Raw genomic sequence first — 17,627 nt, forward strand, 5'->3', positions numbered from 1 at the left:
AAAATTCCTATCACTAACATATGTTACTTTAAATGCTTTGCCTCAGGACGGCTGGGTGGCTCACTGGTTAAGTGTCAGCCTTTGGCTCAGGTCATGATCCCAGTGTCCTGGGATAGAGTTCTGCACTGGGGTCCTTGGTTGGTGGGGAGTCTGTTTCTCCCTCTGCCTGCCACTCACCCTGCTTATGCTCTCGCTCTCTTACACTCTCTCTCTCTGGCAAATAAATAAATAAAATCTAAAAAAAAAAAAATTAAATGCTTTGCCTCATCTTACAGCAAATACAATCCTTAGGGTCTCCCAGCGTCCTTCCCCTGCAGGCTCAAAGACACGCCGGTATTATGGGGGAAACAGATAGAATGTGGAAGCCTGAGATGTAAGGACTGAGGACTCAAGAGTTACTGACTGGTAAGATTTCCAGGCTTAAGATGATACCTAGATCGGGCGCCTGGGTGGCTCAGATGGTTAAGCGTCTGCCTTCGGCTCAGGTCATGATCTCAGGGTCCTGAGATCGAGTCCCGCATCGGGCTCCCTGCTCCTTGGGAGCCGGCTTCGCCCTCTGCCTCTCTCTCTCTCTCTCTCTCTCTGTCTCTCATGAATAAATAAATAAAATCTTTAAAAAAAAAAAAAAAAAGATGATATCTAGATGTTGTGGGGTTGAAGAGTCCCTGCTGCAGCCGGCCATTTCTAAAGACTCAGTGGTAAGCACAAAAAGCCTACAGGTCTGCACCAGCACAGTGAGGTAAATAAATCAACTCTAATTGTTTGTTCAACCAAATGAAACACGCTAAGAAATACTGTCGATTTTATTTCTGGTAGTAGACTTTTCAGTCTACTCCTGCTTGAGCTGTTTATAGAAAGGATATTCTAGACCCATCAGTGTCTTGTTTATTAAAGATTCAAGGGCCCAGTAATAAAATAATCTCAAAAAAATTACCACCAAAGAGAGGAAAACAGAAGTGCAAATGAGCCCAAAATTGGGCAACAACCCCCATCTATTTAGCCTGGAGAGAAATTACCTACATTTCTTTGTTACATTTACGTTCATTTATAATGAATGAATGAAAGAATCTCCAAAATATTGGCATTTCTTGAGCTTGTGATTAGAGAAAGGATAAGGCAGCAGGGAAAGGTGTTAAGAGATTTGGCGGAGGCTTGCCCGTGGGTTTCAGGGAAGCGGAGGAGCAAGCAGAGAGGCTGGCACATGGGTGTTGACTCGATCATTCACCACTTACTATGCACGGCTCATTGCTTGGGCACTAAATGCACAGTGATCAGCAAAACAGAATCCACATTCACATGAGGTAGCAGTCCACTCCACAATACTGTTGAGCATCTCTTACCCAGTTTTCAATAATTGCCCCATTTTCAGCAATTCTAAAATTCGACAGACATTAATTCAACGAAATAGGAATTCAGAGGTTTAAAAAAAAAAATCCAGGACCTCAGCTTAGGGAGAGACAAACAAGGCAGCTATTCAGTACGGGTATGACAAAGAGTACTACTAAGGGAACACAGGGGAGGGCTAAGGCAGCACTGTTGCTGGTAGAAGGAGAGGTAGCGTACTTGAGAAACCTCAAGTAGGAGACAGGAATGCATCTCTGTGGAGAGGACCCACTCTAGGCTCAGACTCACTGAGCTCAGAAGTCAAAGTCCTCACACTGGCCTGCTGGGTCTGCAGGCGCCTCCACCAACCTGACCCCAGCTCTCACCTGCCTCCAGCCAAGCCCTTCCTGTTCTCTAAACATCTCAAGCACCCTCCCTCTGCAAGGCCTCAGCACCTGCTTTTCTCACAAATCGAAAACTCTCACTCCCCGCAACACTTCAAGTCTCTGCTCAGACGCCACGGTAACAGAGGCCTTCTCATACAGCCCTCTATAAATGGCACGGGCCCATCAGCAGCCTACTATTCCCTAACTCCTTACCCAGCTTTCTGTTGCTCAAGGCACTTATTACCACCCGATAAGAGTATACACTTGTCATCTGTCCCCCTCTAGAATTTAAGCTCCTTGATAAAACTCTTTCACCTAGCACTCCGCAGAGCGGTGAGCAGACACGCAATTTTTCTTTTCTTTTCTTTTCTTTTTTAAGATTTTTATTTATTTGAGAGAGAGAGCGCACAAGCAGGGGGAGCGGCAGGCAAAGGGAGAGGGAGAAGCAGGCTCCCTGCCCAGCAGGGAGCCCGATGTGGGGCTCGATCCCAGGACCCCGGGATCATGACCTGAGCCGAAGGCAGACGCTTCACCGACTGAGCCACCCAGGCGCCCCAAAATCTTTTTTTTTTTTTAATGAACAAATGAATGGTTGTCAGGGATGAGACCAGAGAAGCTAGAGCCAGGTCACAAAGAGCTCTGTACCGACTAGAACCCCATGCTTTAATGGCTCTTTGATGACTTAGGATCTATTAAAAGATTTTATTATTTTTTTTTTTTTAAGATTTTTTTTTTATTTATTTATTCATGAGAGATAGAGAGAGAGAGAGGCAGAGACAGAGGGAGAAGCAGGCTCCCCGCGGAGCAGGGAGCCCGATGCGGGACTCGATCCCAGGACCCCGGGATCATGACCTGAGCTGAAGGCAGACGCTTAACCGACTGAGCCACCCAGGCGTCCCTATTAAAAGATTTTAAAGAGGAAAAAAAAATGCATATTGAAAAGATCACAACTGTGTATTTTTCAAAATCAGAAAAGAGTATTTGTTTTGGAAAGGGTGTGAGAGGAATTGATGAGCAGAGTGAGACTAGAGCTAAGGAAAGCATGTAGAGAGAAGAGCACTGTAATACTTCAGCAGAGAAATACAGGCCCGAATAAAGAAAGGCCTCTGAGGAGGAGAACGTAGAGGAGATGTACTTAGAAGACAAAAGCAATCGGACCTGGTATTTGACCAGAAGTGGAAACTGAGGAAGACAGAGGAGTAGAAGATGACAGCCAGGTGACCACCTAGTGACACACTAGATTCGAATGGCATTTCCTCAAATTGAGAAGGCAGGAGGAGGGAGGACATTTTGTGGGGGAAAAGATTATGAGTTGAGGTTTGGACAGGTTGAGGCTCACATGCCTATGGAACATCTCGGTTGCATGTGTCTAAACTAGCAGCTGGATATATGAATCTAGAGCTAAGTAAGTTAGGTTTGGACTGGTAAAATGAAACAAGTGACAGTTAAGGATGTATGTTCAAATATCACAAATGTACCATTTTTAAATTATATTTAAATGATTAGCCTTCAAATGTGTTGTCACTCCATATGGAAAAACTAAAAACCATTTTATCTCCCAGAATAAAATCAGCACTCTAAATGTCATTAATGTTTACACATTAGTATATAAAAAAATAAAACTTGACAGCAAAAAAAAAACCCCAAATACACCTAATCAGAAATATACATTAATATTACATGAAAAATAGCTTTCTAATTTTCTAATTTTTCTAAATACCAGAAAAGTAATGCTACATTTCTGTGTTATCACTTCTTACAAGTTCCTGGATGAGTTCAAAGTCTACATGACTGAATTTAGTCTCTTTTAAGTCCAAGCAAAAGTTGAAGAAATGCTTCATAATTTGAGGTTTTTTAAATTCTAAATTTTTATGAAAAAAAGCTTTACGTAGCTTTTTCTTAGGCACGTTTTGGAAATGTTAACAGCTAAGTTTTCGAATTCCCTAATGATTCCTCTCAAAAACCAATTCTAATAACATGAAAGGCAATTTCATAATAAGAAATCAAGAAACATTCTTTGAGTGCTATAGCTTTCACAGTGAGATCATGACTGATGACCAAATTAAAAAAAAAAAAATTATTCAGCAATGCCGGTCATAAGCTTCCTATATTGGTTCAAATACTATGGAAAATCAGAGTTAAAAAGTGAAAACGTTAAAGGACTGCTACACACATAATAATGGCTAAAAGCTTAATAACTGACAATAATAAGTACTGACAAGGATGCAGAGCAACTGAAATTCTCTTAACATTGCTGGTAGGAATTCAAAATAGTAGTCATTTTGGAGAAGTTTGGCAATTCAATATAAAGTTACTGCAATTGACAAATACAGACCTCCTAGGACCCTGTAATCCCACTCCTAGGTACAACTCAAGAAAACTGAAAACATTTGTCCCTCACGTTGTTTATAGCAGCTTTATTCATAACTGACCCACACTAGGCATGAATCAAGATACCTTAATATAGGCCATGGTAAGAGTATTTATGCTGCAATAACTAGCAAATACTACAAATCAGGAATTTTTTTTTCTTTGGAGAGCACGTTGTTACAACATTTATCAGCATGCCACTGAACAAACTACTGATACATGCAACAATTTAATGAATATCAAAATCATTATGCTAAGGGAAAGAAGACACAAAAAACTACTTATTGTAGGATTTCATTTACATGATATTCTAGAAAAAAGTACAGGGACATGAATTAGATTAATAGTTGCCGGGATGTTGCTCAGTCCGTTAAGCATCTGCCTTCAGCTCAGGTCATGATCCCAGAGTTCCAGAATCGAGCCCCGCATTGGGCTCCCTGCTCAGCAGGGAGTCGGCTTCTCCCCCGGCCCCTCACCCTGCTCATGCTCTCTCTCTCTAAAAGAATAAAAAAATTTAAAAAAAAATAGTTGCCAGGGGTGGGGGCAGAGGGCGAAGAACCTTTTGGTGTGATGGAAATGTTTCGTATATTCATTGTGGTGATTATCCAATTGTATACATTTGTGAAAACTTTTACTGCATGTAAATTATACTTCATTAAACCTGATGACAAAAAAAATTAGAGTAGGAGTCATTTATCTCTTAATTCTTTTATGGATGATAAATGAATCATACATACAAAAGAAAAACTGGAATTTAGTGGAAATGTCAGGAAGGCAAATTTTAACTTACATAAACAGAAAAAGATTTAAAATGTGGAAAGAAAGAAGTGAACTTGTAATCACATAGGTATGAAAATCAGAGTCTGGATGATCCTTCCAAGGATGCCATAGAAATGGCCCTACTTTGGGTGTGATTTCAGGTTAGTATCATTAAGAGAGGTTAGCATCACTAAGGTCTCTTCCTACTTAGGAGTCAGTGGCTCTAAAATTCCATGATACAGTATATTATGATAATCTCAGAGCCACTTTTCAATTCTAACAAAACATAAATTACTCATTTTAACATCAAGGAAATGTTATCATTGACTCAAAGCTTAGTGTAGCCTTCTTCTAACAGTGCTAGCTCTGACTTTAGACAGCCTGGGTTCAAATGTTGGCCCACCAGTGGCTGTGTGACTTTGAACAAGCATCTCTAAATATGTATTTCCTCATCTATAAAATGGAATTAACATTGTCCTGAGGGTTCAATAAGAATGCATGAAAATGATTTCTATGTGCTAAACTCTCAATAATAAAAATTTTTTAGCCATAACTGCAAGTGAAGGATATAAATCATCAAGTCTTTAAGAATTTTACCTTCCAAATACAGGAGATTTATTAGTTATATATCCACTAGTTCATAATCTTTTGTGGAGCCATCTTTTGGGAATGTGATGACTCCATAGGCTCTTTATCCAGAAAAAATCCAAATATATGCTACATTCTGCATAGAATTTCTAAGGATTCAAGGACCCTCTGAAGCACATGCATTAAATTAAGAATGCCTGATGTAAACTCTTAAAACTGCAAAGTTTAAGAATCTTCCAAGTAGATAATCCAACTAATATTGAAATACTATATTGTCATTTATTCTTTTCCCATTTAATAGGTATTGCAAGACCAGAACGTCATGTTTTCTAATTCATAACTCCTTTTTACAGAAATTTTAAATTAGAAATCTAACATTTTTTTACGTGAATCAATTTCAACTCAGAAAAAGAAACTAGTATAAATCTGTATTTCTAGCAGCTTGAGAATGAATAGTTCAAAGTATAACATGTACTACTGTGCTCAAATATCCTAGCAAGAGTTCTCAATTCAGTGTAATGCAATATGTATTTCTAAATACAAAAAAAAAACGTACCAAGCTATTTCCTGTGCTTAGAGTCCCACCATAAAGTTTTATTTTTTTTAAGCCCGATTTATTTTTTGCTAGACCTGTGCACTAAAACACACCTAGTTTGTTTTTTTTAACCAACATATTTTTGGTTCTGTTTTACATTATGTTTGTTATAGTAGCCTGATAGTGGAAACTAATTGTTCTAAACCTGTTCTCAAACAATTCCAACCTGGAATTATACTGCTATCTCAAAGCAAAAGGTTTTGTATTTCTTTTTTAATTGTTTGGTTTTCAGACTACAATAACTATTTTGGTACTAGCCAACTCATGCCCATTACTGAACAAAAAAATTGTTTTTCCTATGCATTAGCACCATTTTCCCACAGGAAACAACCATTTTTTAAGGCACTGGGAGTAGAGGCAAGGATTCACATATACCGTAAACATCCTTTCAATCAGGTTTTATCAGGTTATTTCAGCAAAAAGAGGACCTAATGCTGTAGATCTCAGAATTCAATGGTACAAATCAATGAAATGCTGCACCTGAGGATCAAACACTGGCCAGGTGGGCCAAATGGCTTTTGGTAGGAAAGGTCACATCTGCTTTCTAAACCCCACCGTAACTGTGAATGTTTGCGATGCCACCACATCCCATGTACAAGAGAATAAAAGGGCAAACACACACCCCAAGCATCTCGGTTCCTTGCATAAACGAAGGGTTTCCAGCACAGGGCGTTGGGGGAGAGCAGCGCTCGGGAATAAGGAGAGGCCCGCAGCCCTGGAGACAGCGCCCGAGGGATGGGCGCCTCGCTCGGCTGAGCACGGGCTCCGGGGGGCTCCGGGAGCGCAGACCCCGCGGGGTCTGGAAAAGGGGCCTTCACCGGACCCCTATCCCTGGACCTCCAGTTACACCTTCACTGCTCCCTAGGGCAACGTCCAGCCCTCTCCTCCCCCGCCCGCCAAATACCCCAACATCGCTCCCCACTGCCAGCCGCGCGTGACCCCAACCCCGACCCCACCGCGACGGCGCCCTCTCCAGGCCGCGGTGGAGGACACCAGGCAGGCGGCCAACCCCGGTGGCAGCGGCGCCCCTGGGCAGCGCGGTGCCGGGGGAGGGCGGCAGCTGGGCCGCGGCCTGTCCGCAGGGGCAGCGGGCACAGGGCCGCGAGTGGGCAGCGCCTCCGCCCCGCACAAACAAAGCGGCCCCGGCGCGCCGGGCGCGGGTGGGGCGGGGGGCGCTGGCAGGGGGCACTCACCGGAGGGCGGGCGGGCCTGGCCCGGCAGCGGTGACCGCGGCGGGCCGAGTGCGCGCCGGCGCCGGGGAGGGGGCGGCGGGCGCGGCGTCCGCGGCGGGGGCCGGGGCCGCGGGCCGGCCTCGAGTGTGCGGCCGCGAGGTGCGGGAGGCGGTCCGCCGGGGCGGGCAGCGGCGCTAGGCGGCCGGGGCAGCGACGCCGCCGCCTTTCCCTTCTCCTGCCCCGGTCCCTGCTCCCCCGCGTCCTCCTCCTCGCTGGGTCCCCGCCGCCGCCGCCGCCTCAGCCTCGGCGCTTCTCGGGCTTCTCCTCTCCATCAAGGCCGGGCCGACCCGCAGGGACCATCCCGGAAAGTGAGGGGTTGTTGCCGTTTCCCGCAGCTGTTGGTGGCCATCTTTAATCCTCCTCCTCCTCCTCCTGCTTTCTCCACCTCCCGCTGGCTGCCTGACTGACTGACTCTGGATCCTCCTCTTTCTCCTCCTGCTCCTCCTACTGAGCCGGCCGCAGAAATTGCAGCCACTCTTCCTCCCTCCCCTCCTGCCTTTCCTTCCTCTTTCCTTACTTCCTTCCCTTCCCCCGGCTTCCCGCTTTCCCCCTCACTCTGACGGGCCGCCTTCACCCCCTCCTGCAGGCAGCGGGCGCTGGGTTCTCTGCGCTTGAGTTTGGCCCCGTTTTCACTCTCGCCCCTCTCCCCACTTCCCTTCCAGACGCACACACCCCGGCTTCCTTCCCCTCGTCCGGCGCTCAGCTGCTCCCGGTTTTCCTCTCCCAACTCACTGCCCCTCTCCCGTGGTTCTCACCCTGCTCAGTTCCAATTTCTCAAAAGACTCAGCTGTGAGAGGACAGCTGGGTTCTGCTCTCCTTAACCCTACACCCATTTGCCGGATGCTGTCAGACGGCGATGGAAGAAAGGAAGACTGCGTTAATTTTACTCTAGCTGGAGTACAAAAGGACTGCCCACGCTAGCTATTTTACTACGCAGCTTGGAAACTCCTGGATGGTGTCCTCTTTGGCTCCAGTCCATTATTGGACCGAGGAGTTGAAGAGCCCGGTCTCAAAGGTTGCCTTCCCTTGGTGACCTTGAGCCGGTTGCCCTAAAATTTTAGGGGTTCCCCCCTTCCCATAAAGGATATTTATACCTTTGCAGTCCTAACAAACACAGTGTTTAGACCAAACTAACATGCTTTGGTAAACCCAGAACTACTGAGTGATCATCAGTTTGTCCCTCTGTTGTCTGTTCCTGATCAACCAACCCAGTAGACAGTTTGGGACAAGCCTCCGTTCGGGTAGGGGAGGCAAACTGAGTCAGCAGTTACGAGTGGAGACTGAAACAGGCTTAGAGTGGGGAAGTGGTAACATTGTTCTAATGACAAATTTGATTTTCCTAACACTGCAATCTACAGAAGCTTGTGAATTTCCTCCACGGAAGATGAAGCAAGGGGAACTTGCTGTTCGCTTCTTTTTAACTACTTTCCCTTTGGCAAGTCCAGTCCATTTATAAGGATCTACACAAGGTTCAGCACTGCAGCCAAACACAGGGGATATTATATGTGAGCATGTGGAGTTGGGGGCCCACAGTTTCCGCTCCTTAGGAAAGGTGGCTAAAAAAAAGGCATCTTACCCTTTCAGAATATGAAGACTAGATGTGTTCAAAGGTTATTCCCTTCATTAGACCAAATATGGGGAGAAATGTTGGCTCAGTCGGTTAAGCGTCTGCCTTCGGCTCAGGTCATGATCCCAGGGTCCTCGGATCAAGTCCCCGCATTGGGCTCCCTGCTCTGTGGGGAGCCTGCTTCTCACTCTGCCTCTGCATTTCTCTCTCTGTCTCTCATGAATAAATAAATAAAATCTAAGAAAAAAAAAAGAGAGAGAAATGTTCTCAAATGTAGTTTTAGATGCTACTTCAAAATGAGTAAATTTTTAGTTTAAATCTAAAATACCGTTATTATAAAAATGTGTTTCAAAGCTGCCTGAAAAGAGCACATACAATAAAAAATATTAGTATGTTTTGGGGGGTCAAGGAGGTGGGGTCCTATTTCTTTGATCCTCACAAAGTAACCTGTGCCCAGTTAGGTTCCAGATTTCCGTTGCCACCTTTCAAACCAGTAGTTCTATTTGAAATCCACAACCTGCATCAGCATCTCAAACTCTTTCAAACCCAAATGAAGTCATTCAGACAGCTTTGTGTCTCAAATTCCAAATATGTTTTGGAATAAATTATTAAAAACAAAGCATCTTAGGGCACCTGGGTGGCTCAGTCGTTGGGTGGCTCAGTCGTTGGGCATCTGCCTTCAGCTCAGGTCATGATCCCAGAGTCCTGGGATCTAGCCCCGCATCGGGCTCCCTGCTCCGCCTGCTTCTCCCTCTCCTGCTCCCCCTGCCTGTGTTCCCTCTCTCGCTGTGTCTCTGTCAAATAACTAAAATCTTTAAAACAAAACAAAACAAAGCACCTTAAAAAAAAAAAAGCACCTATATGTTGTGTGTGTGTGTGTGTGTGTGTTTTCTTTTTGGCCTTTTGATGTTTATTCTTTATTTAGATTTTGTGTTTCTCCAGTCTATTACTAGGCAAAATTACCACAAAATTCCTAACTCAAGTATTTCCTTATAAAACTGTATATTTGCGCCTGGGTGGCTCAGTTGGTTAGGCGACTGCCTTCGGCTCAGGTCATGAACCTGGAGTCCCAGGATCGAGTCCCGCATCAGGCTCCCTGCTCAGCAGGGAGTCTGCTTCTCCCTCTGACCCTCCCCCCTCTCATGTGCTCTCTCTCTCTCTCATTCTTTCTCTCAAATAAATAAATAAAATCTTTAAAAAAAAAACACTGTATATTTGCAGAAATAAAGATTGGATAACATGAATACAGAGTAAGAAAATCAATTGACTTAAACACAGACATGCAACGCATTTTAAAAGGAGGGTTTTTAGTTAAATATGAGGTTTCACGAATCTTACTGTAATTTTATTTACACTAAGGAAAGAAGAGTTCACATTTTTTTAATTCATTAATACCTTAATTATATTTTTCTGTTGAGAGAAATATATTGTAATAAAGTTCATGGATAGATCGGTATGCAAATATAGCTGTTTCTTGTTAATGTCTTACAAAGTGAAAATCTCACAAAGGTTCTTCACTGATACACACAAAAATGTAGCAAGCTTTTTTCTCTTTTCCTGAAGCCATATAAACACAAGCACTGTAATAATGGATAGTGTCCAGAGAAATCAGACCCTTTACATTTACTTTTTTGCAGCTCTGTTTCAGATCTGGCATCATTACAGCCCTTACCTTCTTTAGCCTTTGTTACTGGCTAAGTGTAGTTTCTCTCTCATCTTAGGGTTTGGTTATAACAAAAAAAGGTCAGATCAGGTTCTCCTGTAACATGATTATTGTTTCATATGTATTCACTCTCAGATAAACTCAAGGTCCTCCATAAAACAAAGAATTGTGTTAAAGTGGGATAAACCCTTTGTGCAGAGGCCAGATGGAAAGGGATCGAGGCATGTGCAGCAAACTCCTCTGGGAATAGAGGAACAAACACGAAGGGCTATTTCTAAGCAGAGCCTGGTCCCCAACTTACAATTCATGAATAAGGTGATTGTGAAGAATAACAAGAGGATATCTGTGACAATAAACAAACAAAACCCATATTTGTTTTTAACATGATTGAGAATTCTATGAACATGAATAAACAAAGCATAACTTTAATTGAAGGAAAATAGAGATAAAAAGGTTCATAAAAATATCAAAAAGTAAGAAGAAAATAAAATGTAATAGAGCAATTTTGGAAGATTGTGAGGATAAATATTATGTATTGACAACTTGCTGTTTAAACAATTGTTTTCTTTATGTTTGCTTTTAAAACTAAGTAAAAAGTAAATTAAACCTGGGCAGGTAGATAATCTCAGAGATAAACATAAATAAATTATGGAATTTTAAGACATTTATTACCAGAATACAGAGTGCTAAATTATGCTGGAACACAAAACTTAAAAGGAATTGAAACTTCAATAGACATATTTTTAAATTATGTAACTACCATAGTTAAAATACACACCGATTTTTCCAGGCTGTTAAGTACAGCAATAGTAATATATTATTTTTTCTTGTTTGAAGGAGCCAGATGGAAAATAAATGGGCAAGCAAATGAAAGTCTCTGGGGATCATGGAAATTGAATGACTATAAAAACCATATTCCAGACAAGAGTATAGTCTTGGGGTAAATGTTCAGTGTGATTCTCATAATCTCTGTTCTTTTAGAAAAGACAATATTTCTGTTCCATGTCTTCCTCTTTAAATGGACTGTCTAAAATATCAAGTGAATAATGACAAGCCATATTTATCTATACTGATTGAAATTTAGTATCATTCTTCACTCCTCAATTTAGAGAACTCCTTATAATTAACTGATGAGCTGTCCTTGAGACAGTGCCATTTAAGAGTCATTTCTGCTCTCTAATTGGGGAGAAATGCTTTTAGAAAGTTCCAATTAGAGACTTTTTCTGTTCTTATAAATACATTCGAAGGAGGTACTGAAACATTTGTTTTGTGGGGGTTTTTTTGTATGTCTTTTTTTTGGTGGGGAGGTGGTCATAGTTTGGTGCATTGTTCTTGTGTTTTTGCTTAAATAAATGATAGAAGATAAAGCTTTATATTTTGAAGGGTAATATGACCACCCGAAGAAACTGAATAGTAACAATTTTTGCTTTTGCGCATCATAATGATCATGATTATAATAGAAAAAGGGTGTTCTGAACTTCATTATTAGTGAATTGTGTTTCTACTTAAAGGTGGAAGGTCCCCTTGATCTTCAATCCCTTTATATGTCTTTATGGAGACTTCGTTCTTTTAAAACCAGTATCTTGGCAATGTTTTTACAAGTTAAATATAGTGATATGCAGACTAGATTTACTTTACTCATTAAAAAATGTTGGCAAAAAAAATAATAAAAAAAATAAAAAATGTTGGCAGAAAAAAATTCGAACGGCAGCTTGTTATAAGTTGTTTAGGGCGTATTTTATGGCATTCTGAAGTGAACCCAGATCTCTTGACTCACTCTCCAGTTCAAAAACTTCAGAGTTGAAAGGATTAATCTTACAAGGGGGAAACTGAAGCCCAGTGAAACTTTTAACTGTGCCACATTAGTTTAAATATAATTTAAACTTTGTTTCCAGAAGTACTGTTCAGCATTGACTTTTTTCAAAAATAAGCTAAGGGACAAGGTAAAATAAACTGGGTTTTTTTGCTGTTTACAAAAATGAGAATAATTGCAATGAAACAAGTGAAAAGCAAATTGAAAAAGAATTTAAGAAAATTCTAACTAACTAAAAACTGGGTGAAATTATTTTTTTAATCTAGATCAGCCCCTATTCTGTAATATTCATTTTGGGGGCAAAAATTATAAATTAATTCTCAAAAATACTGTGTTATTTAATAGATTGTCTAAATTATGAGCCTGAGAGAAAGCTCTATTAGCTAAATAAAGTAAAACACTGCCATCTGCTGATCAGATGAAAAAAGTAGTTGTTCTTTGACACCTCGGTAGGAAAATAAATTCAAAAAAACGGTATCAATTTATTCTTTTTATCATGATCTTTTTATCATGATCTTTTTATCATGCTAAAAAGTACTATGCTGGGTGATGCAAAATTAATCAATCTCCTATGAAGAAACAGGATTCTATACTCTATACCAACATGGGGTTGTTGTTGGTAGCACTATTTGAAAGCAGGCCAACAGTTAAATCTGATCATATTAGTAATGTAGCCCTATTTGGCTAAAACCACATTTTCTTTTATGGGTAAATTTTAAATGAGTGAGTAAAGCTACTAGCTGGGAATTTTGAATTGGGCAAATTTTATGTAAAGACTTTTGTTTTAAAATATGCAATCATGGGGTGCCTCCGTGGCTCAGTCGTTAAGCGTCTGCCTTCGGCTCAGGTCGTGATCCCAGAGTCCTTGGATCGAGCCCCACATCAGGCTCCCTGCTCCGCGGGAAGCCTGCTTCTCCCTCTCCCATTCCCCCTGCTTGTGTTCCCTCTCTCGCTGTGTCTCTCTCTGTCAAATAAATAAAATCTTTAAAAAAAAATATGCAATCACACTAAAAATTATTTGAAAAATAGAAAATTTTAAAGTTGATTCTTGACCTAATTATTTCACTTTGCAAATATTTGAGTGGCTGTTATGTCGGAAACTTCACTGCCTCCTGGAGATATAAATCAGACCTAGTGCCTGCCCTCACGTAGTTCACAGTCTAGTGAAGGAAACAGATATAAACCAGAAATTATAATGTATTAAGAATTAGAATAGAAGCATATGTAGGATGCTATGTGAGTACCTCATATGCTCTAGTAGTCATTATCAACAGTTCATATAAATTGAAGTCTAATAAGCATTTGTTCCTGTCTTTAATTGCTATAAATAATCCTTGGACTTATGCAAGAACTGTATTTTTTTTTAAAGATTTATTTATTTATTTATTTGAGAGAGAGAGAATGAGAGAGAGAGAGCAGGAGAGGGGGGAGGGTCAGAGGGAGAAGCAGACTTCCCGCCGAGCAGGGAGCCCGATGCGGGACTCGATCCCGGGACTCCAGGATCATGACCTGAGCCGAAGGCAGTCGCTTAACCAACTGAGCCACCCAGGCACCCCAAGAACTGTATTTTAAAACTTTCTCCCTGAGTTGTGTTTTCTATTGCTTTACTCAGAAACCTCAAAAGGTGGGGCGCCTGGGTGGCTCAGTCGTTAAGCGTCTGCCTTCAGCTCAGGTCATGGTCCCAGGGTCCTGGGATCGAGCCCCGCATCGGGCTCCCTGCTCGGCCAGGAGCCTGCTTCTCCCTCTCCCACTCCCCCTGCTTGTGTTCCCTTTCTCGCTTTGTCTCTCTCTGTCAAATAAATAAATAAAATCTTAAAAAAAAACCAAAACCCTCAAAAGGCAATATTCATAACACTTCCATGTCTCTCGTTCCCTGCATCATCTACTCCCAAAATATCTCTCAACCATCAACACTTCTTTCCATTTTCCCTGGCACTACCCTAGTCTCACTTTCACAACTGCAATAACCTCTTATCTGGTCCACCCATATTCCCTTGGGCCCCTCCCAATCCATTGTTCCTACTTGCAAAGGTTCAGCGGCTCTTAGGTCGTGGCATCGTTGGTCCACCCAACACCTCTGTAGCATCAGCTCACAGTGTGATTTCTTGCATTTTCTCTGGGGCTGCCAACTTACCCTGCTTTCAATCCCTCCTTGGCATGCTCCTTCTGCCACTGGGCTTTTCCATTGTCTATTCCCTTTCTCTCCGTTCTTCAGTTACTATAAAGAAGCCTTCACGGAACTACCTAAGTCACAAAATCCCACCGTTAAAAGCTTTCATATAGTCACTCAACCTTTCTTCATAGCACTCGTCACAGATGCGATTTTATAGTTTTATATGTTAGTAATAACATGTTATTACATGACTTATGACTATAAATTCCAGGAGGACAACGACTGTCTGTTTGTGCTTTGTATTGTTCCAATTTTGGCAACACTTTTTTGCATTACAAACATTTTTCCAATTCACATGGAAAAGTATTAAATCACGCAATTAAGAGCTATCATGACTTAATGACATAGACTAATAAAAGGGATGAATAGAACAAGCTGGATTATTGATGATTCCAAACACATAATATTTCCTCTTATTGGAACACCAATTTACTTTATTATTTTTTCTCTGCTTCTTTCCTCTATGTCACAATGAGACTAGAAAACATATCTGTTTTCTTTAAAATTGCCTACTGGGTCTAGTTATCTCAATCAGAATGCTTGCTAACTTAGGGGTGCACTATCTTCAAGACGTATTATACTGGGGGAGAAACTACAAATAAAGTTAAACATGGACCTAATTTTTTTCTAGATCTTCCCCATCACTGAAATGTTCTGTGCTTCCTCTTTTGTTGTTCCTTATCTCCTGACATTTCAGCCATCGTTATGTGCCTTTAAAAATCAAGTTCCTTTTTTACTGTACTTTTGAAACTTCCAACCAATTGGATAGGCGTAGAAGGATGTAACAAACAAATCAACCAAAAACACAACCTACAGCTTCTTTGTTTTACTTTTACATTGTTTCAATACCTTGGGTGTTTTTGTTTTGTTTAAGTAGGCTCCACTGCAGGGGCTTGAACCCACGACCCTGAGATCAAGACCCTGAACTGATCAAGAGTTGGATGCTTAACCAACTAAGCCACCCAGGCACCCCACAATACCTTGGGTTTCTAAATAGAACCAGTCACTAAAAAATAAATTTTTATTTTCTTACATTGTCAAGAAGTTAAACCATTCTGAATTCAAATCAAAGTTATATAAAATCAATTTATATTATACATACAACATCAAACATTCATTTTTCTTAAAATAAATCCAGATTTCATTCAATGACATACTGAGATGGTTGATTTCATGTGTCAACTTGAGTGGACCATCAGTTACTCAGATATTTGGTTAAACATTCTCCTGGGTTTATCTGTGAGGGTATGTCTAGATGAGATTCACATTTGAATAGGTATGCTGAGTAAAGCAGATTGCTTTCCCCAATGCTGGTAAACCTCATCCAATCTGTTGAAGGCCTGCATACAACAAAAAGGCAGAGTAAGGGAGAATTTATTTGCTGCATAACTATCTTCGAGCTGGAACATTGGTCTTCTGGCTTTGGACTTGGACTTGGACTGGAATTTATACCATTGACTCTCCTGGGCCTCCAGTTTGCTCACTGCAGATCTTGGGACTTCTCAACCTCCAATACTGTGTGAATCAATTCCTTATAATGAATCTCTTCATTATATCTATAGATTTTATCTATCTATCTGTATCCTATTGGTTCTGTTTCTCTAGAGAACCCAGACAAATATACATACCATGATATTAAAGATTGACCATAGGTACATAGATTTTATAGTATTTAAATATAGTTATGTGGATTGATTTTAGTTTAAATTCCATGCAATTTTTTAAAAAAGATTTTATTTATTTATTTGAGAGAGAGAATGAGTGAGTGAGAGAGAGAGAGCATGAGAGAGAAAGAGAAGCGGGTAGGAGCAGAGGGAGAGGGAGAAGCAGACTCCTCGCTGAGCAGGGAACCCGATGTGGAACTCGGATCGCAGGACCCTGGGATCATGTCTTGGGCTGAAGGCAGATGCTTAACCAACTGAGCCACCCAGGCACCCCTCCATGCAATTTTATCTTTTATATTCATCTATAAATTAGAATGAAGACATAAAAACACACACACACAATCTCTTGGTCAAATGGGGGAAATCTCCCAATCTTTTTTTCCCTCCAAACTTTTCAAAGGAATAGACTACTTATGCTCCATTTATACTCAGTTTCTCCACTCAAATCCCTAATAGTCATTCAGTTGCCTGTTACTTTACCACTCTGTTGAAACTGATCCAATTTTACCATTCTGTTGAAACAGTTCTTACTAAAGTCACTAGTTATCTAATGCAGCATTAAATAATTTCCATTTTATACAAGATGTTCTCTATCCTTATTTTGGAAATGTTGATGCTTTCTTTCCTTGGTACTCTCTACTTCCTTGGTTATTTTGAAAAAGGACTTTGGCTGCCTCCGTTTTTATCTCAAACTTTCTAGTTCTTCTTTCCAGCTTATTTCTTGCCCTCCCCTGAGGGCAAACCTTCCCCTGATGGGAACCAAAAATACCCCCTCAAGTAATAAGGACTGCCCTGAGTCAGCAAGACCCCAGGTGACAGACTCCAAGACAGTGATCAACCTGACCTTTACTTCCCACCTGCACAAACCCACCAACCTTTGTCCCACATTTTCCTTATATAAACCTGGAAGTATTTTCAGCACTTTGGAGACAGTCTTTGAGAGACTAGTCTGCTGTCTTCCCAGTGTTGGCCTCACTGAACTAAATTCCTTTCTTGTTTCACCACCCCTTGTCTCTCTGGTCTTTGGGTTTTTTCAGCAGTGAGTTACTGAACCTGGTCTCTTTGCAACCTCCAGAGCCAAGCGTTCTTACATGCTTGTGCCCTGGCTTACAATATGACAGGCTTCTTCCTGGTTCCTCTCAAATTCTCTACCCATTCTTTCTGTTTCCTTTACCAAATCTGTTTCTTCTGCCTGATCTTTACAGTTATTGCTCTCCAAGGTGACACCATTATTCCAGTGCTCCTTCCAGTAATTCTTAAGAAATTCAATTCTATACACTGATTACATAACTTGATATCCCCAACCTAGACTTTTCCCCATACGTTCAACCTCATATCCAATTACTGCTAGATATTTTATACTCAACTCTCTAAAACAAAAATTGTTATCTTTTCCCTAAACTGATTTCTGCTCCTGTTTCTCACGTCTCTATTGTAGTAGTCTTCATTTCACCTTCTTCTTTATGAATGAAAATGCTAGCATAATGGGGCAAT

The 17,627-nt window shown here is 41.2% G+C and overlaps 1 protein-coding gene across 8 annotated transcripts in view; it reads right to left on the minus strand.

Annotated features, from left to right (window-relative positions):
• WDFY3 (WD repeat and FYVE domain containing 3) overlaps window positions 1-7,697 on the minus strand; it is a 263,913-nt gene extending 256,216 nt beyond the window's left edge. For 5 of the 8 annotated variants that reach the window (XM_064584729.1, XM_064584731.1, XM_064584732.1 and 2 more), the window contains exon 1: window positions 7,215-7,697. The gene's annotated coding sequence lies outside the window, so the exon portion shown is untranslated. The remainder of the gene's footprint in view (window positions 1-7,214) is intronic. The other 3 variants (XM_064584734.1, XM_064584730.1, XM_064584733.1) reach the window with 1 other exon arrangement.
• Window positions 7,698-17,627: the final 9,930 nt, after the last annotated feature.

This window comes from Mirounga angustirostris, unplaced genomic scaffold, assembly GCF_029215605.1.
Source record: "Mirounga angustirostris isolate CCGP_5_RB_7025 unplaced genomic scaffold, mMirAng1.0.hap1 SCAF_2, whole genome shotgun sequence".
NCBI classification, from domain to species: Eukaryota; Metazoa; Chordata; class Mammalia; order Carnivora; family Phocidae; genus Mirounga; species Mirounga angustirostris.